We start from the raw sequence: 21,407 nt of genomic DNA on the forward strand, positions 1-21,407 counted from the left end.
CCCAGGTAGACCGCACAGATTCGGGCCACATAACGTGGCCTTTCATCATTTTGGGGGAGGCTGGGCGGACAGCCACTGTATGTCTGACCAGCCCCTCGCAGACTTGAGAAGGGACCCTTAGGAGATGAGCCCTTAGAAGGTGACCTGGGAATGAGGAAAGCAGCTACAGGGATACAGGAGGCCCCCTACCCCAGCACAGCCCTGTCACTGTACTGACAGGCTACTGAGAGCATGGGACAAAGTATCAGCCATTTATGGGGAGTGCTAAAGCACATCCCAGCAGCGACCGGAAAATCCTGCCGTCGGTGTCAGTGACCTGCGCGACACACAGAGCCACGGACCCTCCAAGGAGTGCAGAGGGCGCGACGCCATTGCTACTGCAGATTCACAAGCTGTCTGGGGGAGCCAGGAGGGCTTCCTAGAAGCACGTGCTTGGTTCTCCTGGGGAATGTCCAGAACTAGCTGGGAGAGATTGGAGATGTTCTGGGGCTCTCATAGTCCGCCATTTGTGGTTAAACAGAATAGGACAGCCTTTGCTATCACTAGTGTGTCACAGAAAAATGGCACATGTATATCCTGGGAGCGTGAAGTGATGAGACATTGCCATAATTTAAACACGAGACTCAGTCTCACTGCCGATAGACATGTGTTAGGTAGGAACATGATTCTACTGACTTACCATAGCATTGTGTTTGGCTGGGCTTTGTTTTAACCCTAGCATAGGATAGAGGGTGGAGTTGATCAAACCTTACTTTCTCCCTCCATTCTCCTTGTGGCTGATCAGCAAGATGGCAGGTCAGCTGTCCTTGGGGGTTGAGTCAAAGTTTTAGGACCCTCAAAGAACCAGCTCTTCAGAGTTCAAGCTGCTCCCACGCTTTTCTCCCCTTGATTTATAGTCTTCCAGGCAGCAAAATCTTGACCCTCTAGTCAGGCAAGCTGACCACAAAACCTTTATTCTCAAGACCCCTGCTCTATTCAAGCCCCAACCACCCTGGAGCCATCTCAGGGAAGCAGCCTTCAAGAGTTACACACATACTGGCAGATCACCACAAGCGCAGGCAATTAGCCTTCTCAGGTTACTGTGAATGACTGTGGGTAAAGCCTGCTTTGTATTTGTCAGAAAAGGGGGAGATACAATGCATTTGGTTCAAGCAATTCATTTTAAGGAGTTTGGTTTCCAGATTTCCTGCAATTGGAATCACAGCCCATTTCACAGTTACTAAACCATTCATCCTGTGTATACAAAATAAACAACAACAAAAAAAGCTTTAAGCTAGAATGGTGGTACAAATGTTAGTTATCTGAGTCTCATAAGTCAGCATTCAGAAATATCTTCTTACTGTCAGAAATGAACTGCAACCCGGAGACTGCTTACACCGTGTTTCTATTAATAGATAATAGCAGAGATTAGGCACAGCATTGTTTAGAAATCATAGGCTTGCAGATCTCTTCTCCTTTTCAGGGATTAAGGAAAATATAACCTGCTCTGTTGCATTTAAAATGAAAAAAACAATAGGATTTTCTTGTCTTTTGTCTGCACATCCTGCCTGGGGCAGAGTTATTCATCAAAATGAGCTTTCTTGTGTTTTAGAATTTGTTTATGGGGCATTCTCTAACACAGCGTCCTTATATATGCTGGAGTCCCAGTTCTGAAGCCTTTTTTCCATGTTGCCAAGTTCACCTTCTGAAAGGGACAGGGAAAAATTAGGGACTGGCGCCACATGGTGCTTTGATTAGAAAACTACACCTTCATGTGTGAGGCCTCTCTGTCAATGCAGTCTGCCCTTCAATACACGGAAGCACAGAACAAATACTCATTAAATACTACTTAAAAATACTAAAATGACAAAATACTAAAACTGCTCCCCCAAAATGACCAATTAATGTACTTTCCAAGTATTGTGCTAAGGACTGAGTGTGTATTACTGATCTATTGTCTGTTGCTATAAAACAAATTATCTTAAAACATAAGGCGGTAAAACAACCACCATCATTTATTGTCTCCCATGGTGTCTGTGGGCAGGTGATTCGGGAGCATGTGGGTTGGGGGGCTCCGGCTGGAGTTTTCTTTCACAGGAGGTTGCAGGTGGTGGTGCCCGGGGTCATTTCAAAGCCTTGTTTGCTCGCTGTCTGGTGCCTGAGCTGGTAAGACTGGACAGGCTGGCATGGGAACATCCCGCCTCTCCTGTCTCTATGTCACTCCTCTCTAGGGTTTCCCTAACATAACCAGACTTGCTCCATGTTGGCTCGGGACAGCCAAGGTGGCGTCCCAAGAAAGGGAGCCGGGAGGAAGCTGCATTGCTCTTTATGACCCAGCCTCAGAAGTCACGAAGCGTCACGTTCTCTGTGTCTATTGGTGGAGGCATTTGCGAAGGCCCACCCAGGCTCCAGGGCAGGGAACACGGTCCCCACCGCTCAGCGCAGGGATGTCAGTGTCTCGTTGGAAGACCAGCGTGTGGGGTGGGATATGTGTTTGTGTGGCCATCTTCGTAAAAATATTCGCCACCACAATTGTTTTATTTCATTTTACCCCAAACTACATGAAGTTGCTGCTATCATTATCCCAATTTTCCTCTTAAGTGAAAGTGGTCAAGAGACATTAAAGATCTTCTTCTCCCTATACCCATTCAAAGTCATACTAGAGCATCGTCTAATAAGCCACCTAAAGTGCTACCTGTGCATGATTTTCAGCCTTGGCACTACTGACGTTTTAGGCTGGGTAGTGGTTGTGGAAGTCTGTGCTGTGTAGATTACTTAGCAGCATCCCTGGCTTCTACCTTCTAGATACTAGAAGCATCCCTTCATCCCCCTAGTTGTGATAATCAAAAATGTCTCCAGACATTGTCAAATATCTCTGCAGGGCAAACTTGTCTCCAGTTGAGAAACACTGTTTTAGGGGAAGGGAACTTTGTTTGATTACTTACTGTTGATTAAGGTGAGACTCTGTGAATTTAATGTTAACTTATAGAAGATCATTATGTTGCAATTTATTTCTGTCCAGTAGAAAATATAAATCCTACAGGTTACAGTTTTATTATCTTACAGAGCATCTAACTTGCAATCTTATTCTAGCATTCTTTTTGTTCACTGATTGTATATAATAGTTTTTCTTCTCCTTCTTTGAACTATCATTGTCATCATGCTGGTTTCCTGGAGTTAAGTAAATATTTGTCACATGCTCCTGTATGTGCGCGCACACACACACACACGTGCGCGCGCACACACACACGCACATACACACACACAAACACACACACACACACACACACACCAGCTTGTGTGTGGCACAAAGCAGAGAGACTTCTCTCCAAAGTGTAGGCATGACAACTCTTTGGATCTCCTTTCAAGAAAAAACTTGTGGACAGCTGTGAGGGGCACAGTTAGGGGACAGCCTTGGTGGCAGAGCCTCTGGTTGCTCATGCAGCTGAGCTGAGGCCAGCCTTTTCCTAGGCGGCTCCTGGCCAATGAATGAGCATGGCAGGGTGCCAGGACCTGGCCGTCTTCATCAACTGTGGAACTCCTTTAACAGGCACTCTGCTCTGGAGCTGCCTGTTGGGCTGGTTGTGACGTTTACAGATCAACACTGCAGTTTGACACTCTTCCTAACTCACCCTTCTTCCTTCTCATCTTTCAAGTGTGACACGCTTACATCACACCCTGCATCTGCCACACAGGCCTTTGGTGCTTCGAGCACTATGCAAAGCTGACAACCACCATGCTGCCCAGTTTGTGGGCTGGAATGGCATTCTTAGGTATGGCCTGAGTTGCCACCAAAACCCAAAGAGGCCTGCCAGGCATTGTGCTTCCTTCTCTTAGGTAGGGGATAGTAGATGCAACAATTTCTCTTTTGCTTTGGAGGGGATATTCCAGCACAAACCTAACTAGTGGATCGCGTAAAAACCTCACAGAAGAAGCAGGTCCCTGATCTTCATAATTTTTATCTTTTCCTCTCTGAAGCACAGGTGTTTTTCCAAGGCCTCCAGCATACTAGCCACCTCTTGCTTCTTGTGGCCCATGAGAAGGATGCCACTAATGCAATGGATGAGCATGATGTTCTGTGGGTTCAAGTGATCAAAATCACTTCAGACACTATCATAGCAGAGAGTGGCTGAGTTAATATAGCCCCGAGGCAAAACAGTAAATGAATATTGCAGTCTGTCCCATGTGAATGTGAACTGTTCCTGATCCTCTTCTCTAGTCTGGATAGAAAAGGTACTTTCACCAAATCAATGACTACATACTATGGACCTGTGGCCTTATTGAGACGCTCTGGCTGTGATCTGGAATGGCAGCTGCAATCAGGACTACCACATGGTTAAACTTGTAGCACCCCGTTGTCATTCTCCAGAGTCAGTCCAGTTCCTCTAGGGGAAGACTGGCAATTAAAAAAGAGATATGATACAGACAACTAATCCTTGTTTGGTATGTACTACCTTTCTTGGGGGACAGTTTCCTAAGCTTCCTTTTGGCCTTCCCCATTATGGTAGCACTTCCTCATGGACCAAGGAACAAATATAGGAGTTACTCCAACTGCCAAGCATATACATCCTTCCTAATTACATATGGAAATGGGGAAATGACCACGGGGTGAGTCCACAGATTCTCTGGGCTCAATTTGTGCCAGACCTTAGCCAGGACTCCATTTATTACCTGATCCTATAAGGTACTTTGGATCTCTAGGTATCAAAGTCAACTCAGAACCTATGTGTAAAAATAGCCTGGGCCTTCCCCTTGCTCCAGTATATGTCACCCAAGGAAATGGTTGTAGGTCCCTTGGGGAAGGATGGGGGAAATCATCATAGTGTATACTTGTTGCAGTGTTGCAGGGTACTTCTTCTGAGTGACCTGGTGAATCCATCTCTTCGATCAGTGGATTTTGGATCTGAAAATTGGGTCAGTTGTGGCAACTAAGCAAAGGATCATGAGTTTTCATTGGGGCAATGCTCTCAGCCATCCTTGCCCTTTTCTGGTTGTAGACGTTAAGTGACACCTTGGTGGTGGAGATGCCATGCTTTATCATCCATCTCTCCAACTTTCTGAAGGTCCGTGCCTCTGTGTTGTCTTTCTGGCATTTCCAGTTTTTATAGTAATTGTGGACTCTGGGCTTCTAGCAGTTAAACATCACCTCCTGGTCTCCATCATTTCGGGGCCTTACCGTTCTCGTGAATATTAATGACCTAGCTCTGTGACAGCAACTGCTGAATTTAGTGAGGCCACCAGAGACATTAGGCTGATGTTTTGGAGAATGAGCCTTCCTGGGGAATATATTCCTCTCGGGAGTGTTCTGGGCCTCACATAATGTATCCATTCTAGCACCTCTCACCTCTTTATTCCTTCCTCTCGCAGCTGCCAAGAATACTCAGGCATTTTCATTTAATCATTGGCTGGGAGTAGCTGTAGGAAGTGTGGCTTTTATAATAGCATGAAAGTGGTGGAGCAGCCCAAGAGGCAACAGCTGGGCCATAAGTCAGTTATGCTCCCTGAGCAGCAGACCCATTGGCACATTGTCATGACTGCCACATATGTAAAAGCAGGACATATATGATTTACTTAAAAAAAAAATCCCTGTGAACATATGAAAAAATGCTCAACATCTCTAATCATCAGGGAAATGCAAATCAAAACTGCAATGAGATATCACTTATCTCCAGTAAGAATGGCCTTTATCAAAAAGTCCCCGAACAATAAATGCTGGCGTGGATGCGGAGAGAGAGGAACACTCCTACACTGCTGGTGGGACTGCAAACTGGTTCAGCCTCTGTGAAAAGCAATATGGAGATACCTTAAAGCGATACAAGTAGATCTACCATTTGATCCAGCAATTCCACTACTGGGCATCTACCCAAAAGAATAAAAGACACTCTATTAAAAAGACACCTGCACTCAAATGTTTATAGTAGCACAATTCACAATTGCAAAGATGTAGAAACAACCCAAGTGCCCATCAATACATGAGTGGATTAATAAAATGTGGTATATGTATACCATGGAGTACTATTCAGCTTTAAGAAACAATGGTGATATAGCACCTCTTGTATTTTCCTGGATAGAGCTGGAACCCATTCTACTAAGTGAAGTATCTCAAGAATGGAAAAACAAACGCCACATGTACTCACCAGCAAATTGGTATTAACAGATCAACACCTAAGTGGACATATAGGAGTAACATTTATCGTGTGTCGAGCGGGTGGGCGAGAGGAGGAGGGGATGGGTAAATACAAACATAATGAGTGACATGTGCAATGTTTGGGGGATGGTCACGCTTGAAGTTCTGACTCAAGAGGGGAGGGGGGCATGGGCAATACACGTAACCTTAACATTTGTATCTCTATAATATGCTGAAATAAAAAAATATATATTAGGAAAAAAAATCTCTGTGGGAACAATGTGGGGCAAAATCAGTAAAATATTGACTTTCTAGGCACTTTATAGGTATTTTAATAAATGTGAAGAGAGATAACATTTATTGAGCTTTATTATACACCAGGCACTCTGTTATACACCAGGTACTCTATTAATACATGGTATTACATTATCTCACTATGTAGTTATTATTAGCCTCATTTACAATCAAGCAAATGGAATACAATGCGATTAACGAAATTGTTCAAATTCACAAAGTAATTTAAGTGGGAAAGATGGGATTGGAACCAGGTCTGACCAAATTCATAGCTGCAATCACTCTTTAATTCATTGCATCAGTGTTTTCTAGTTTTAACATAGAGATTTTGCACATATTTTATCAGATTTATAGATAAATATTTCATTTTTTGATGCTATTGTAGGTGAAACTAGTTTTTAATTCCATTTTCAATTATTCATTGCTAGTGTATAGAAATACAATTGACCTTGTATCCTAAAATATTGCTAAACTAAATTAAAAATTTTATAATATTTTTTATAGATTATGGAATTTTCTATGTAGATAATATGTCATTTTTAAGTAGAAGCAATTTTATTACTTTCTTCCCAATCTGTACATCATTTTATTTCTCTTTCTTGTCTTATTACATTAGCTATCAATTAGGAGTGGCAAGAGCAGATATCTTGCTTTTTTTTTCAGTTTTAGGAAGAAAGCTTTCAGTATGTGATTATTAAGTATGATAGCTGTAGGTTTGTTATAGATGCACTACATCTACAACTGTAGAAATCTACACTACATCTACACTACATCTACAACTGTAGAAATTTCCTCTTATTCTTAGATTGCTGAGCATTTTATCTTTTTAAAATCATGTATGGATATTGCATTTTGCCAAATACTTCTTCATTAGCTATTAAGATAATTATATATTTTTCTTCTTTAGTCTGATAATATATTGAACTAATGTTGAACCAACCTTCTATTCTTAAGATAAACCCCATTTGGTCATCATATTGTGGGGGAGAGTAGTTGAGGCAGGCCTGTGAGAAGATTAGCTACTTCTCCCCACGGAGCCAAGTCCCTAAGATAGGGGTCGCCACAGAGGATAAGGAAATTGGTAGGAGATAGAGAGAAATAAAAGAATACACAGAGACTAAGGTATAATTTATAGTTTTATACAAAAAGATCAGATATAATACAGCAGGGTACTCAGGAGACTGGCGTATCCCCATGAACGCCAGCAATATGGTTAGATTCATATAGGTTTTTATAATCACAGATATCAATTACCAGTTGTCAGGGTAACATATTTGCATATCAGGGAATACAGTTGCTAAGGGATACAAGTAGTGGGTTAGGGTCAAAAGTCCTCTTAAGGGGCTTCTAATCTATCTAGGTGAACAAACAGGTCTTTTAGGGGCTAGCTTCTAAGTTTTAAAGGTAGTTGTCAATTAACAAAAGTAAAACAAAAGAGGTATAGTGACTCTATATTTATTTGATTAGTTATGCTGGACTTAAAGGTAGACAGACAGGAGAAAGCAAGGAGCCCATCTCTATAAAACAGGTTGTTTATAACCACCAGGGCGCATCTCTGGGCAAAGTACACTCATTGTCTCCAGCTCCCATCCTGTGGGCCATATTTGCCTTGTCTTGTCTTTCAAGACACAGGGGGATACCGAGAAGCCTTCCTGGAAAACATCCCTACCAGAGATTTGAGAGCTCTCCCATGATAGCAGCCTCTAATAAGTGAACCACTGAATCCACACATTCCTACAGGGCAAAATCCTGCAAACTCCTGTTTCTGTCTTTAATATAGTAATATAGGGCGATACAATAAAATAATGGTCTTATGAGCCACATCTCACTAATTCCTCAATCATATTTTCCCAACATCATGTATTAAATATATCATTTTAACATACTGAAGGAGTTAATTTTCAAATAGTTTTTTACAATTTTGGAGTTATGTTTAGGAGGGATATTGGTTTGTATTTTTTTTCTTGTAGTATGTTTGTCTGATTTGTTATCAGGATATATCTAGCCTGATAAAGAACAGAGAAGTGTTCCTTTCTCTTCTATTTTCTGGAAGAGTTTGTGTAGAATTTGTATTATTTCTTCCTTACTGGGGTAGAATTTATCAGTGAAGATATTTGGACCTGGAGTTTTCTTCATGAAAAGATATGTAGTACAAATTCAATTTATTTAATAAATATAGGACTAGGTTTTCTGTTTTTTCTTGAATGAATCTTGGTAGTTTGAGTCTTTCAAGAAATTTGTCTATTTCATCTAAGCTATTTAATTAATGTATTTGCATAAAGTTGCTCATAATATCCCTTTATTATCCTTTTAATATGTATGGGGTCTGTGATAATACCCCTCTTTTATTTCTAATATTGGCAATTTGTGCCTTCTCTCTTTTTTATCTTAATCAGTACAGCTAAAAGTTTATCTTTTTTGTTATTTTAGCAAAAACATAGCTTTGATTTCATTGACTTTCTCTGTTGTTTTTCTATTTTATTGATTTTTCCTCCTATGCTTATTATTTCCCTTCTTTTACTTACTATGGGCATAATTTAAGGTCATCAAAATGAGAGCTTTTTTCTTTTCTAATATAGTTGTCGAATGCTATAGATTTCCTTCTAAGCACTGCTTTTGCTTACAAATGTTAATATGTTGATATATTTTCATTTTATAATAATTAAACTTAAAATATTTTCAAATTTCCATTTTGAATTTTTGGACCCACTTGTTACTTAAAAATATGTTGTTTAATTTCCAAATCTTTGGGGATTTTTCCAGATATCTTTTTGTTATTGATTTCTACTTTAATTCTGTTGTGGTCAAAGAAGACACTTTACATAATTTAATTCTATTTAAATTTATTGAGGTTTGTTTTACAGCTGAGAGTATGGTCTTTCTTGGTGAATGATCCATGTGCACTTGAAAATAACGTGTACTCTACTGTTATTGGGTTGGATGTTCTATAAATGTTGATTAAGTCAAGGTGGTTAATAATATTGTTCATGTCTTCTATCAATATATCCGTACTGATTTTGTCTACTTGTTTTATTGACTACTGAAAGAGAAGCACAGAAGTTTTTAACTATAATTGGCAATTATTCTAATTCTTCCTTTATCTCTTCCAGTTTTTGCTTCATATATTTTGAAGTTCTATTGTTAGCTGCATACACATTTATGTCTTTTATGTCTCCTTATATCTTCTTATAAATTTACCCTTTTACCATTATGTAATGCCGTTTATCACTTGTAACATATTTTTGCCTTTATATGTATAGAGAGGTTGTTTTTTAGACAGCATATAATCAGACATTGCATTTTTAAAAAATTTTGTCTCTCAGGGGAGAGCATGAATACAGTCTCCAATTAGCAAAAATTCCATAATCAAGTTTCATCACATGACATCACATGAGTCAGCACATCCAAAGCACAATGGACAAGCCTTGCCTTAGGAAAACCACCTTCACAATCATGGTATCTCCCCCATCAGGTAAGTATCGGTCTTGCTTTTTAAAAATCAATCTGATAACCTCTGCATATTAATGGAATATTTAAGGTAATTATTGATATGGCTGAATTTAAATCTACCATCTTGTTATTTGTTTTATGTTTATTCTGTCTAGTCTTTGCTCCTTTCCCCCCTCTTTTACTTTCTGTTATTGCATTTATAAAGTACTTTCATGGCTTCATTTCATCTCTATTATTGCTTATTTTTTATATCTCTTATAGTTTTCTAATGGCTGCCCTAGGTTTGCTAAAATATATCTCTAATTATTCACAGTCTACCTTCTAACTGCTTCACATATAGTCTAAGGATCTCACAACTTACAACTATATACTCCGAAGTCCTCCTTTTCATCCTTTGTGCTATTATTTTCATATATTTTAAATTTAAATATTGTACCAGCACTCACTACATGGCTACTACTTTTGTTCTAGTCGTTCAGTTATCGTTTAGAGAAATTATCAGTTTAAAAATGTCTTTTATATTTACTTCCTTTTTAGCATTTCTATAATCTTCATTTATTTGTGTATAGCTAAGTTTCCAGAATCATATTCCTTCTACTAAAGTATTTAACTTTTCATCTAGCACAGATCTGCTGATAATACTTTTATCTTTTATTTGTTCAAAACAATATTTATTTGACTTCAGTTTTCAAAGATATAGAATTCTGAATTGATAGGGTTTTTTTTCTTTCAGTGCTTTAAAGATGTCACATTATTGTCTTCTGGGTTGCACACACTCTCACAAGAAATCTATTGCAATTCTTACGTGGGCTGTTCTCAAGATTTTCTCTTTATCTTTGGCTTCCAACAATTTGAATATTATTTGTTTAGGTAGATTTTTTTTCCTCTCAGATTTATCCTGCTTGGAGTTCTCTGTACTTCTTGGATATGTGTTTTGAAGTCTTTAATTATTTTTGTTAGCTTTTCAAATATTTTGTCTGCCCCACTCTTTCTCTCTTACTATTCTGCTTGTATGGCATCTAACTTCTCTTTGCCTCATGCTTTAACTCAGGTGTGACAGTCTTACATCCTTACAAAGGCCTATCTTTCTTTAAATGTCAGGCTTCTTGGTGGCTTCTTAGTTCTCTGATAGGTTCAAAAAGAGTTATAATTTTACAGTTTATCTGTATTTTCTTATCATGGTGGAAGTTATGTTTTCTTTCCAGTTTTCTGGAAAATTTTTTAAAATTTAAAAATTGAAGTCAGTTTCACTATTAAAAACCACGAGTTATACTGATATTTCCCATTGCAATGAAACATTACAAAGTACATTGCCATTTACCCATTTCCAAATGCAACTCCCTTCTCAACAGTGGGAAATATAGCTCTCATACTCTCATTATTGTGTGTATATATGAGATACATATTTATGTTATATATCAAGATTTTAATATCTATTATCAAGCTATATTTTTAAATGAAGTCTAGAATACACAGAATGATGTTTCAGCATTGCCAACTCATACCCCTGTGTAAAGCAAACCTACTAACTAGAGTTCAATATCTCTTTATACTTTTTTAGATAAATGTATATCTAATTTATTTTATTATCTATATTTTTATATAAATACATTGAAGTACGTAAATCATAAGTATTCAATCTAATTACCTTTAAAAATTTATATACTTCTAATATCACACTCAAATATAACCTCTTCTTTGAATACTGCCTAGGCTAACCTCCATATGCAACTTTGACATCCCTTCATTACAAAACTTATTGTAATTATTTCAGTGTAGGCTATGTTTGATAGAATATGAACTCATTAAAGAAAGTGACTATGCCTTTTCAGTTTTGAGTGCCCACTTTTGAACATTATTTGGTATACAACACGGTACCAATGAATGTTTGCTAAATAAGTAAAATTCCATTGGAACAAATATCCTGAAGTTTTAAATAAGGGAGCTAAGTAATTTTTTAAGGTAAGATCTGCTTACTATTACTAAATCACCAGCTAAGGGCATTATGACAAGAACATGAAAGGAAAAAGAAGGCAGCATTTGAAATGTTAATTAATCATTGTGTTCCAGAAACATAAAACACTTCTAATCATTTATCAACTAGCCTTTGAAACTGGTAGGTGGCACAAATTACTTCCACTATATTTATATATTAGGACTTTAGTCTTAGCAAGATATTTCAAAGCAAATATATATTACCTGTCTAAAACTTAATAGGGAAGAACATTTTCATAATTGCTAGTTGATGTTCTGACAACAGAGATTATTATTTTCAATTGTCTAAAAGCAGTAAGTAATCAAATCTATTGACAGACAGATACTACTTTTATTCCACTAACTATCCTGGCAAAGAGAGATGTTGTATGTACTGAAATTTGATTAGGCAGTTGCTTTGGAGTCATGTCTGGAATTTCTCTGTTTTTATTTAAATAACACCAACAACAAAGCCTTTATATACTTGCATAAATATAATTAACTAAATATTTGTTTCTAATTTCTGTAAGAAACTACTACCACAGATCACTTTTATGAAAGGAGCCCTGGAAAGAAATCAGAGTACCTTGATTCAGGCTCTGGACCATCTGCTTGTCAACTTGAAAGCTTAGGCAAGTCATAATCCTTTCAGTTACATGAAGACAATGGAGCTACTTCATAAGGTTCTTATGAAGGCTAAATAAGATGGCATTAGTAATAATGATAACAATCATAAGGAAAATAGTGAATTACATTTACTTGGGACTTACCATATGCTAGGTGATCCAATTTTTTATTTCGTTCTCATGAAAACACATGAGGTAGGTCTTCTTGTTATCCTTTTTGAAAGATGAAAAAAATACTTTAGAGAAATTAAGTAACTTACTCAAGGTCACACAGTTAATAAAGAGGTAGAACAAGAATTCGAATCCAGGTTTCTCCAGTGCCAAATACAATTGTAATTATTTTTCTTCCTGAATATATGTAAAGTGCCTAACAGAATGTTTGACATATATTAAATGATCAAGATATGCTAGTTCCTTTTGCTTCTCATTCTGTATCATCTGGGGCATCTCAAACATGCTAACAAATTTAACAGCCACCTAAAATATATTATGCCATCAGATCTGCATTTCCACCTCAATCTTCCTTTTTCTAAGCTCAAGAACTATACATCCAACTTCCTTAAGTGTCCAATAGGCATCTCAAATTCAACATGGCCTAACCAGACTTACTTGTTAAATGTGCTCCTTTTATAGTCCCAAATCAATAAGTGATATTGCCATTCATCCAGATGCCTAAAATAAAAATATGAGAGTCAGGGATTTTCTTGTAGTTTTCTAATCTAAGTCTTCATAACTTATTAACATGTTGCTTATACTACCTAGGATGACTGATCAAATCTTTCTAATCATTAAAAATTCAGCTTAAATATCACCCCCCACCTTTGGATCTTTGTAATATCAATTAAGCAGTATCACCTCTGTTGAGCTTCCATACCTTGCACATAACACTATTTTTATATGTTATTATACTACATTTTACTGATAAATTTTCATATTCCTCTGTTCTCCTATATCAATGCAGTCCATTACAACTTTTTAGATAATGGAAATGTTCTGTATGTGTGCTGTCTATGCAAAAATGATAAAAACACAATTTTTAAAATAAAAAATTTGCAAGATGGCTCTAACAGTAAAGTGAGAAGAGTCAATAAATTTGAGGATGGAAGCATCTAGTCTAAAAAACAAAGATAAAAGATTAGAAAAAAATATAAAGGAAGTTCTTCAGGTGAAGGAATTAATGCCAGATGAATACTCAAATCTTCAGAAAAAAATGAAGTGCCCAAAATGATAAATATGTCACTAAATTGTCACTAAATATGTCACTAAATTGTCACTAAATATGTCACTAAATTGTTCTCCCAATTTGTTATAAATAAATATGACTATTTAATGCAAAATTTATATTTGTTTTAAACCCCATATTGTATTGTGGGATTGAAAACATTTTTAAATGAAGCTCATATGACAACTAAAAAACAAAAGAAGGAAGTAAACGAATCAATATTTTCAGAAATATTCTCACACTTTATATAAAGTGATTCAATATTAAATCTAAGTAGACTGTGAGAAATTAAGGATGTATAGTGTGATCCCAAGAGCAACCACTTGAATCAATACAAAGTGATATAACTAAAAAGCCAAAATCTATTAAAAAGGAATTCTCAGAAAGATTCAATTAAATCAAAGTAAATTAAGAAAGTAGAAACAGAGAGTCAAAAAACAAACAAAAATCACATGGACCTACAGAAAACACTACTAAAATTGCTTGTCTAAACCCAACCATATCAACAGTTGGATTAAATGTAAATAAATTAAACACTCCAATTAGAAATCAGAAATTCTCAGAAATGATAAGAGATTAGGACCCAATATAGTTTCTCCACAAAAGGTGAACTTTAAATATAGCAATACATATATGTTGAAAATAAATGATAGTAGAAGATTTATCATGCAAACAGTAAGCTTAAGGAGGTGGCGTGGTTATATTATTAATAACACTAGATGTACTAGATGCCAAGACAAAGAGTATTACCAGATAAAGACAGATATACTATAATAATAAAAGGATAAATTTACAAAAAGACATAAGAATTGTATATGTCTATGTGCCTAATGAAAGAGGCTCAAAATACATGAAATTGAAAAGTAACATAATTAAAGAGAGAAAGAGACAAATCCATAATGATAGGTAGAGATTGTAACCACACACTCTCAGCAATCGATAGAATGAATGGATAAAAGATTTGAATAATGCTATCAATCTCCTTTACCTAATTGATATTTATACAACACTATACCCAAAAATTGCAGAATAAACATTATTTTCAAATGCACATGTTATGTTTACCAAAATAAACCAAATGCTGGGCCATAAAACTAGTCTCAATATATTTTAAAAGGACTTAAATAATACAATGTTTTATGACCACAGTGGAATTAAATTAGGAACAAAGAACAATAAGATATCTAGGGGTGATAAAATCCACATATTTGGAAATTAAAGAACATGCTTATCAATAATTCATAGGCCAAAGGCAAAAGTCACAAGACACATTAGAAATATTTCAAACCACATAATAATGAAAATATAACAGCAAAATTTCTGGGATACAGTTAAAGTAATGCTTAGAGAGATTTTTACATACTTAGAGATAGGAAACAAGAAAGGTATACAATCAATGACCTTAGTTTCCACAGCAAGACCTAGAGAAACCAGAGCAAAGTATATCCAAAGTAAGTAAAAGAAAGGAAATAATAAAGATAAGAGGAGAAATCAATGAAATGGAAAACAGACAAATTGTAGAGAACATAAATATGTATAAAACATTTTTGTTGTTTTGGGGGAAAAAGAAAATGACAAGCCCTGAATAAACTGATTATGAAAAAAATGAGAGAAATTACTAATATCAGGAATAAATATATGCATTTATTATAAGTCCTGCAGATATTATGAACAAATATATGCTAATAAATTCAACAACTTAGAAGGAATGAACACATTTCCTGAAAATACAACTTACTAAAACTGGCACAAGATGAAATAAAAAATTTTTGACTGATCCCATATCTATTAAAGAAACTGAATTAGCTATCAAAATCTTCCCCTTGAACTCTATTAGGTAAGAAAAGATCACAGTCTTACACACGTGCTTTCAGAAATAGAGGAGGAAGAAACATCCCAGTGTATTGTATAAGGCCAGCATGTCTCCAATACTAAATTTGACGAAGACATTTCAAAGAAAAATATTAAAACGCTAGTGAAGTTGGCCACATGGTTTGGCTTTCTTTCCCCACTACCAACTGGCAGATAGGCTGCCCTAATTTGGGGCAGGTGAGAGTGGGATAGCTGGCCTGTGGGCTACAATATCAAACTTTTATGCAGCTCCCAACTGCACATGGAAGATAGTGAAGCCCAGTCTGGCCTTCTTCAGGTTCCTGCAAGATAGACAGAAGCCTCAACTGGGTAAAGAAATGTAGGAAAACTCACTCAGAAGATAAAATATCTGATCAGCTAAGTAAACATTACTGCCAAACACTGAGAACTCTGTGATTTGTAGAACTAGTACTTAAAGGAGAGTTCCTTGAGATTACGCTATGCCAGCAGCAACTAATTTTATTATTCATCTGAACGGTCCACATGGTAGAAATTGAAAATAAATAAAATAATTGAGTGATAATAAAGTCAGGATAAAAAGATAAAATTTCTGAACAGAAATAAGCATATAAATAAATAATAGCAATACTCACAACTCCAACACGAGAAAGAAAGTGAAGAACAAGATGAAGACATTCTACCCCTAAACTTTGAAGAGAATGAAAACAAAGATTACTTATAAAGTCTTTATTTGAAGCTTGGTTCTTCCAAAACACACCTCTGGATGAACATGAGGCTGACCAAATCCCCAAGGGTCTCTTTTCTCCTGATAATGTTTGAGCACCGCTGCCATGCAGGGCAGATTCTGGTGAGGCAGGTCAGAGAAAGTGCTTTTCGACAATACATCATTCTGTTTGAAAACACCGAGGAAACAGGTGCTAGAGATCTGCAAGAGCTGCATGGGAAGAGACGGGGAAGTGAGAGATTCACTTCTCCTCCACTGTCACTGACGATATGGTGGACACAGCAGAGGGAGAATAATCACCAGTATTGATGGGGCTCATCGATGAATCTCAAGAACTTGAGAGTAACGTTGGATTTCTGCCTTCTGAAGCTGACGCAGAAAGTATGGCTGTGAAATTTCACACTACAATAACTAAAAAGTGGGGAATGAACAGGAAATGCTGGTGTGATCTGGCTTAGATGATGTCTACTGGACTTTCTTCCAAAATGAAAGTCATGGTAACTAGACTTTGAGAGAAATAACCCAAGATATTTACATCTTTGCTCATGTTCTGCCTTATATATGTATTTGTCAAAATCCCAGTTGTCTGTCGTGGGAGTATCTATTGCTTTGGGAGCAATTAAAAATGTTTATTCTTTTTTTCTGTTGCTCACAACTGCTTTAAAACTCAACAGTATAATTTCTGTCCTCTTTCAAAACAATGAAAAAACACAAATGAACTGAAGAGAATTTGCTATTCTCAATGTACAGGCAGACATGATGCTTTTGAAATTTTTTTGCAAGCACTTGTCTTTAGATGGTATAAAAGATGACACATATGTTAGATGGAATAACTTTATAGCTGGTTGCACTTTTGTTCTCTGTAATGCATTAACATTTTGATTGATTTATTATTATTGTTGTTCATAAAAGTGTCCTATTTTTAAAAAGAGCCTTTAGAAAAAAATCTCACTCTCCAGCTATCCTACTCTCCCCTGCCCCAAATTAGGGCGACCTATCTGCCAGTTGGTAGTGGGGAAAGAAAGCCAAACCATGTGGCCAACTTCACTAGCGTTTTAATATTTTTCTTTGAAATGTCTTCGTCAAATTTAGTATTGGGGACATGCTGGCCTTATAAAATATACTGGGATGTGTTTCTTCCTCCTCTATTTCTGAAAGCACGTGTGTGAGACTGTGATCTTTTCTTACCTAATAGAGTTCAAAGGGAAGATTTTGATAACAAATTCAGTTTCTTTAATAGATATGGGATCAGTCAAAATTTTTTTATTTCATCCTGTGTCAGTTGTAGTAAGTTGTATTTTCAGGAAATGTGTTCATTCCTTCTAAGTTGTTGAATTTATTAACATATCTCCAATGTCTTCTTTGCAGCAGGCAGCTTGACTACAAAGTTGAATTGTATACAAAGATTGGAAATATTTATGTTGATTATAAATTTTGATTTGAGGAAGCCACGAGTTTTGCGACCAAACTTGATGTTGAAATGAAATTTCCTGGGAAATTCCTTAGAGCTCAGCAAGATAATCTAGAATCCCAACTAATCGTTGAAAATTACTGTAAGGAAATACTTAGTGTTCCAACAATGAAGCATATTATTTAGGACTTTAAAGACATTTTCTTAAAACAGTACCTCACAGTTCTTAAACATTCTTTAACAGTTCTTGAACGGTTCTCTGGTAGCCTCAGGCATAGAACAGCTCACACTCAACACCATGTCAACATGTACTGAAGTGATTTTTCAGTCTTGACACATTCTCTGCCAACCTTCATTGTTGGAGGATCAAGCCAAAACACAGAGGGAAAGACATAGAGCTTTTATCCACCTTGGATAATGCTTCCTCCCTATTTGTCTCTCTTTAAGTTTTTTTTTTTTTTCTTATTGTCTATGCATTACTGAAGGTCTTGTGTATTCTTCCTGGATGAAGTTTGAAAATGAAACCTATGAAATTGGATGAAAGCATCTCAAAACATAACTATGAAACACTTCAACAGACCAGATGTCAAGTAACTTAACTTAGCTTAACATAAACGTTATTATGAAACATGATCTTAATTTAATGGCAGACCCATATATCAAATTATATGTTTAAGTCAGAGCTTCCTATAAGCACTTCAGAAACTACTGAAAATACCTGAGAGAATGTTTAAAAATAGGTTTTCTTTTTATATTTGATATTTGGAGGAAAAACTGTAAGGTTTATGTCAACCACTTAATCACTAAATATTTGCCTATGGGCCTTTCACTGAATGCATTAAACATTGATAATTTACTGTTAAATAGGCCCTGTTTGAACTTTTATTCTTTGAAGTACTGTCTTCAGAAAACAGCATTAAAAGAATATTTCATTTCCATTGTTGGCACTCTGGGGATATTTAAGTCACTTTGAACATAATGCCACAAATCTAATTATCAGGTATTAAGTTATCAGTTCTTTGAAAAAGTAAATGTTGGGAGAATTAATATATTTTGTAAAATATGACAATAAAGCATAGGATTGACCATTGACTAGTAGGTGTTTTTGTGTGTTGTTAAAAATCCGTAATGTGCAGTTAAGGAAATTACCAATAATCAGAAGGAACTATGATCTTACCAAACAGAAATTTCACTGTTTCCTTTAAATGACTAGAAAGAGAAAATTGAAGTTTGAATAGAAAACAATCCAAAGGTGTTCCACATCTGGTTGTTTACATTCATTTGTTGAGCTTACACCTTAACTGAGTCATAAGGTTTCTGGCAGGTACACATTGAACTAACTTCTCTTTCATGGTCAAAAGAGAATCAGAGGCCTCGGATACTGACAACCTATCTGAATGTTTTCTTTCTATGACCATATGCACTACCTTGATTTGTAACACTTATCTGGGAAAATATAAATTTTATTGTTCATATGAGAATATTACAAAAATTACTGCTGTTATTTTTGGTGATAAAAAGAAATTTTGTACAATATATTTCAATCTAAGCAAAATGTGTTTTATTTTTCTAAAAAAGAAAATTACAAAGCAGGACCCTTCAAAACCATAGATACAAAACTGTTTAACACAATATCACCAAATTAAATCTAGTAATATATTAAAAGAATGATACACAATGGCAAAGTAGATTTTATTTCAGAAATGTAAGGTTAGTTTCATATTCAAAAGTCAACCAAGATAACTCATTGTATTGACAGAATAAAGGAGCAAAACCATAGGATCTTCTCAATAGATGTATAAAAAGCACTTGACAAAAATTCATCCAAACTCTAAGCAAGCTAGAAATAAAAGGAAACTTCTTTGAGCTAATGAAGGATATCTATGAAAACTTATAGTTAATACAACGTTCACTGGTGAAAGACTAGCCGTATTCCCTTCAAGACTGGGCACAGGGCAAAGATGTACCCCCTCTTAATGTTCTAACAGAATTCCTAGCTAGTGGAATAGGGCAAGACAATGAAATAAAGAGCATAATGTTTGCTTGTGTAGAAAATTCTAAGGAACCTATAAGCAAACACTAGAATGAATAAGCAAATTTAACAATGTTACAGGATACATGGTCAATGATCTAAAATCAATTGTTCTTTATGTGTTACCACCAAACAAGTGGAAAATAAAAAAGTTCCATTTATCATAGCAATTAGAAAAATATAACATACTTAGAAATAGATTAAACAAAAGCATGAAAGATCTCTACACTAAAAATTACAAAACATTGTAGAGAGAAATTAAGGAAAATCCAAATAATGGAGATGTATACAAAGTTTATGCAAAAGGAACAGATGTTCTTCAGCATTGCTTTTGTCCAGTATAGTAATCTAATATGTTATCCTTTTCTATTTACACATTACTAATGTAGCATCAGCTGATCAAACCACTGTGTCCACTAATATGGTGATGTTCTTACTGCAGAAGTATTCTTTTTATAAAAATAATCTTTTAAAATTTTTATATAAAAGCAACATATTTTCACTAATAATAGCTCCAAAAATAACATATAAAATAAACAAAAATTACCCATCATCACACAACCTAGAAATTACCAAATGCTGTGGTCTTCCTAATATTCTGTATATGATGCCATAAAATTTGCATAATGCATTTAACCTAATATTAATTTGGATATAATTTGTTTTTTGAGACTGAGATTCAATTATTTTTGTTTTCTTGTAATATGACAATGCTAGCTTTCATTTCAACATATTTTCATGACTTTTGTAACTGCATTTTCTGAAGGCATAAATTTTAACTGCAAGCTATATCCAAATTGCACTTCCAATAGACATCTATTTCTGGAGTATCTGCCAAACTCATAATGACTCTTCTTTTATAGAAATTTTACATTTCACAGTCTCCTATCCAAAATATAACTTTAATTTTGAACAAGGATGACTCAAAGAAGTAATTATGAAACAAATTTGTTTTTCTCATCTACTGTCACTTTAAGTTTATTTTGTACACTTAGTTATTCCCTTGCCCAGATGAAATTTATAGCAGGTCACAAAATTGAGCATTTCAACATTATATTTAAAATCCTGTTACAAGAAAAACTACAGAAGCAGTCACCAGGCAGCCAAATTTTCAGTATATAATCTATTCCATGGCCACAGTTGATTGCTCAAATTCTGGTAATCTGATTTAAGTGGGCTAATTATGCTCTCCCCCAGGAATTTCAAAAGTAAATTCCAGATTAATGTTTATCTCTTTACATGTCCTACAACTACAACCTACTTTGTGGACTGAAGACCAGAGAAAGGAAGTCTTTAGAGAGAAAGAAGGCTAGAGGAGATGAAAAAAGGAGAAGCAGATATGGACCAAGAGGACTTCCTCGATTCTGTCATCTGTCAGTTGCTGGTTTCACTTCCTTCCAGAACTGCAATTGCATTCTTGCCTTGGGGTTCTGTGAAACCCCTCAATCACTACAAAACCCAACTCCCAACTTATTTTTTGTCAAGTTGAGTTTCTGTTAAAGAGGTTCAAATAATACAAAAATTAATATGGCTTTTAGGAGGTTTTCATCATAGACAACCAACCAACCTCAATCATGGTTCATATATTCTTGGCTTCACCCATGGAGAGAACCCTTCTCTTATCTATTCCCTCAATTTAAGAGTCCATTTTAGCTGTAAACTTACAGTGCTTCTTGCTCACTCACCAAAGTGCTGAAAGTCAAGCTACCCATATCATCTTTGCTCTCATGAAGCT

The 21,407-nt window shown here is 35.9% G+C and overlaps 1 non-coding gene across 1 annotated transcript; it reads right to left on the reverse strand.

The window, feature by feature from the left end:
• Window positions 1-9,720: 9,720 nt before the first annotated feature.
• On the reverse strand, window positions 9,721-9,880 carry LOC142876728 (U1 spliceosomal RNA). Its single transcript, XR_012923559.1, has one exon. It is a non-coding gene; the product is annotated as a U1 spliceosomal RNA (small nuclear RNA).
• Window positions 9,881-21,407: the final 11,527 nt, after the last annotated feature.

Source organism: Microcebus murinus, chromosome 15 (genome assembly GCF_040939455.1).
Source record: "Microcebus murinus isolate Inina chromosome 15, M.murinus_Inina_mat1.0, whole genome shotgun sequence".
Classification (NCBI taxonomy): Eukaryota; Metazoa; Chordata; class Mammalia; order Primates; family Cheirogaleidae; genus Microcebus; species Microcebus murinus.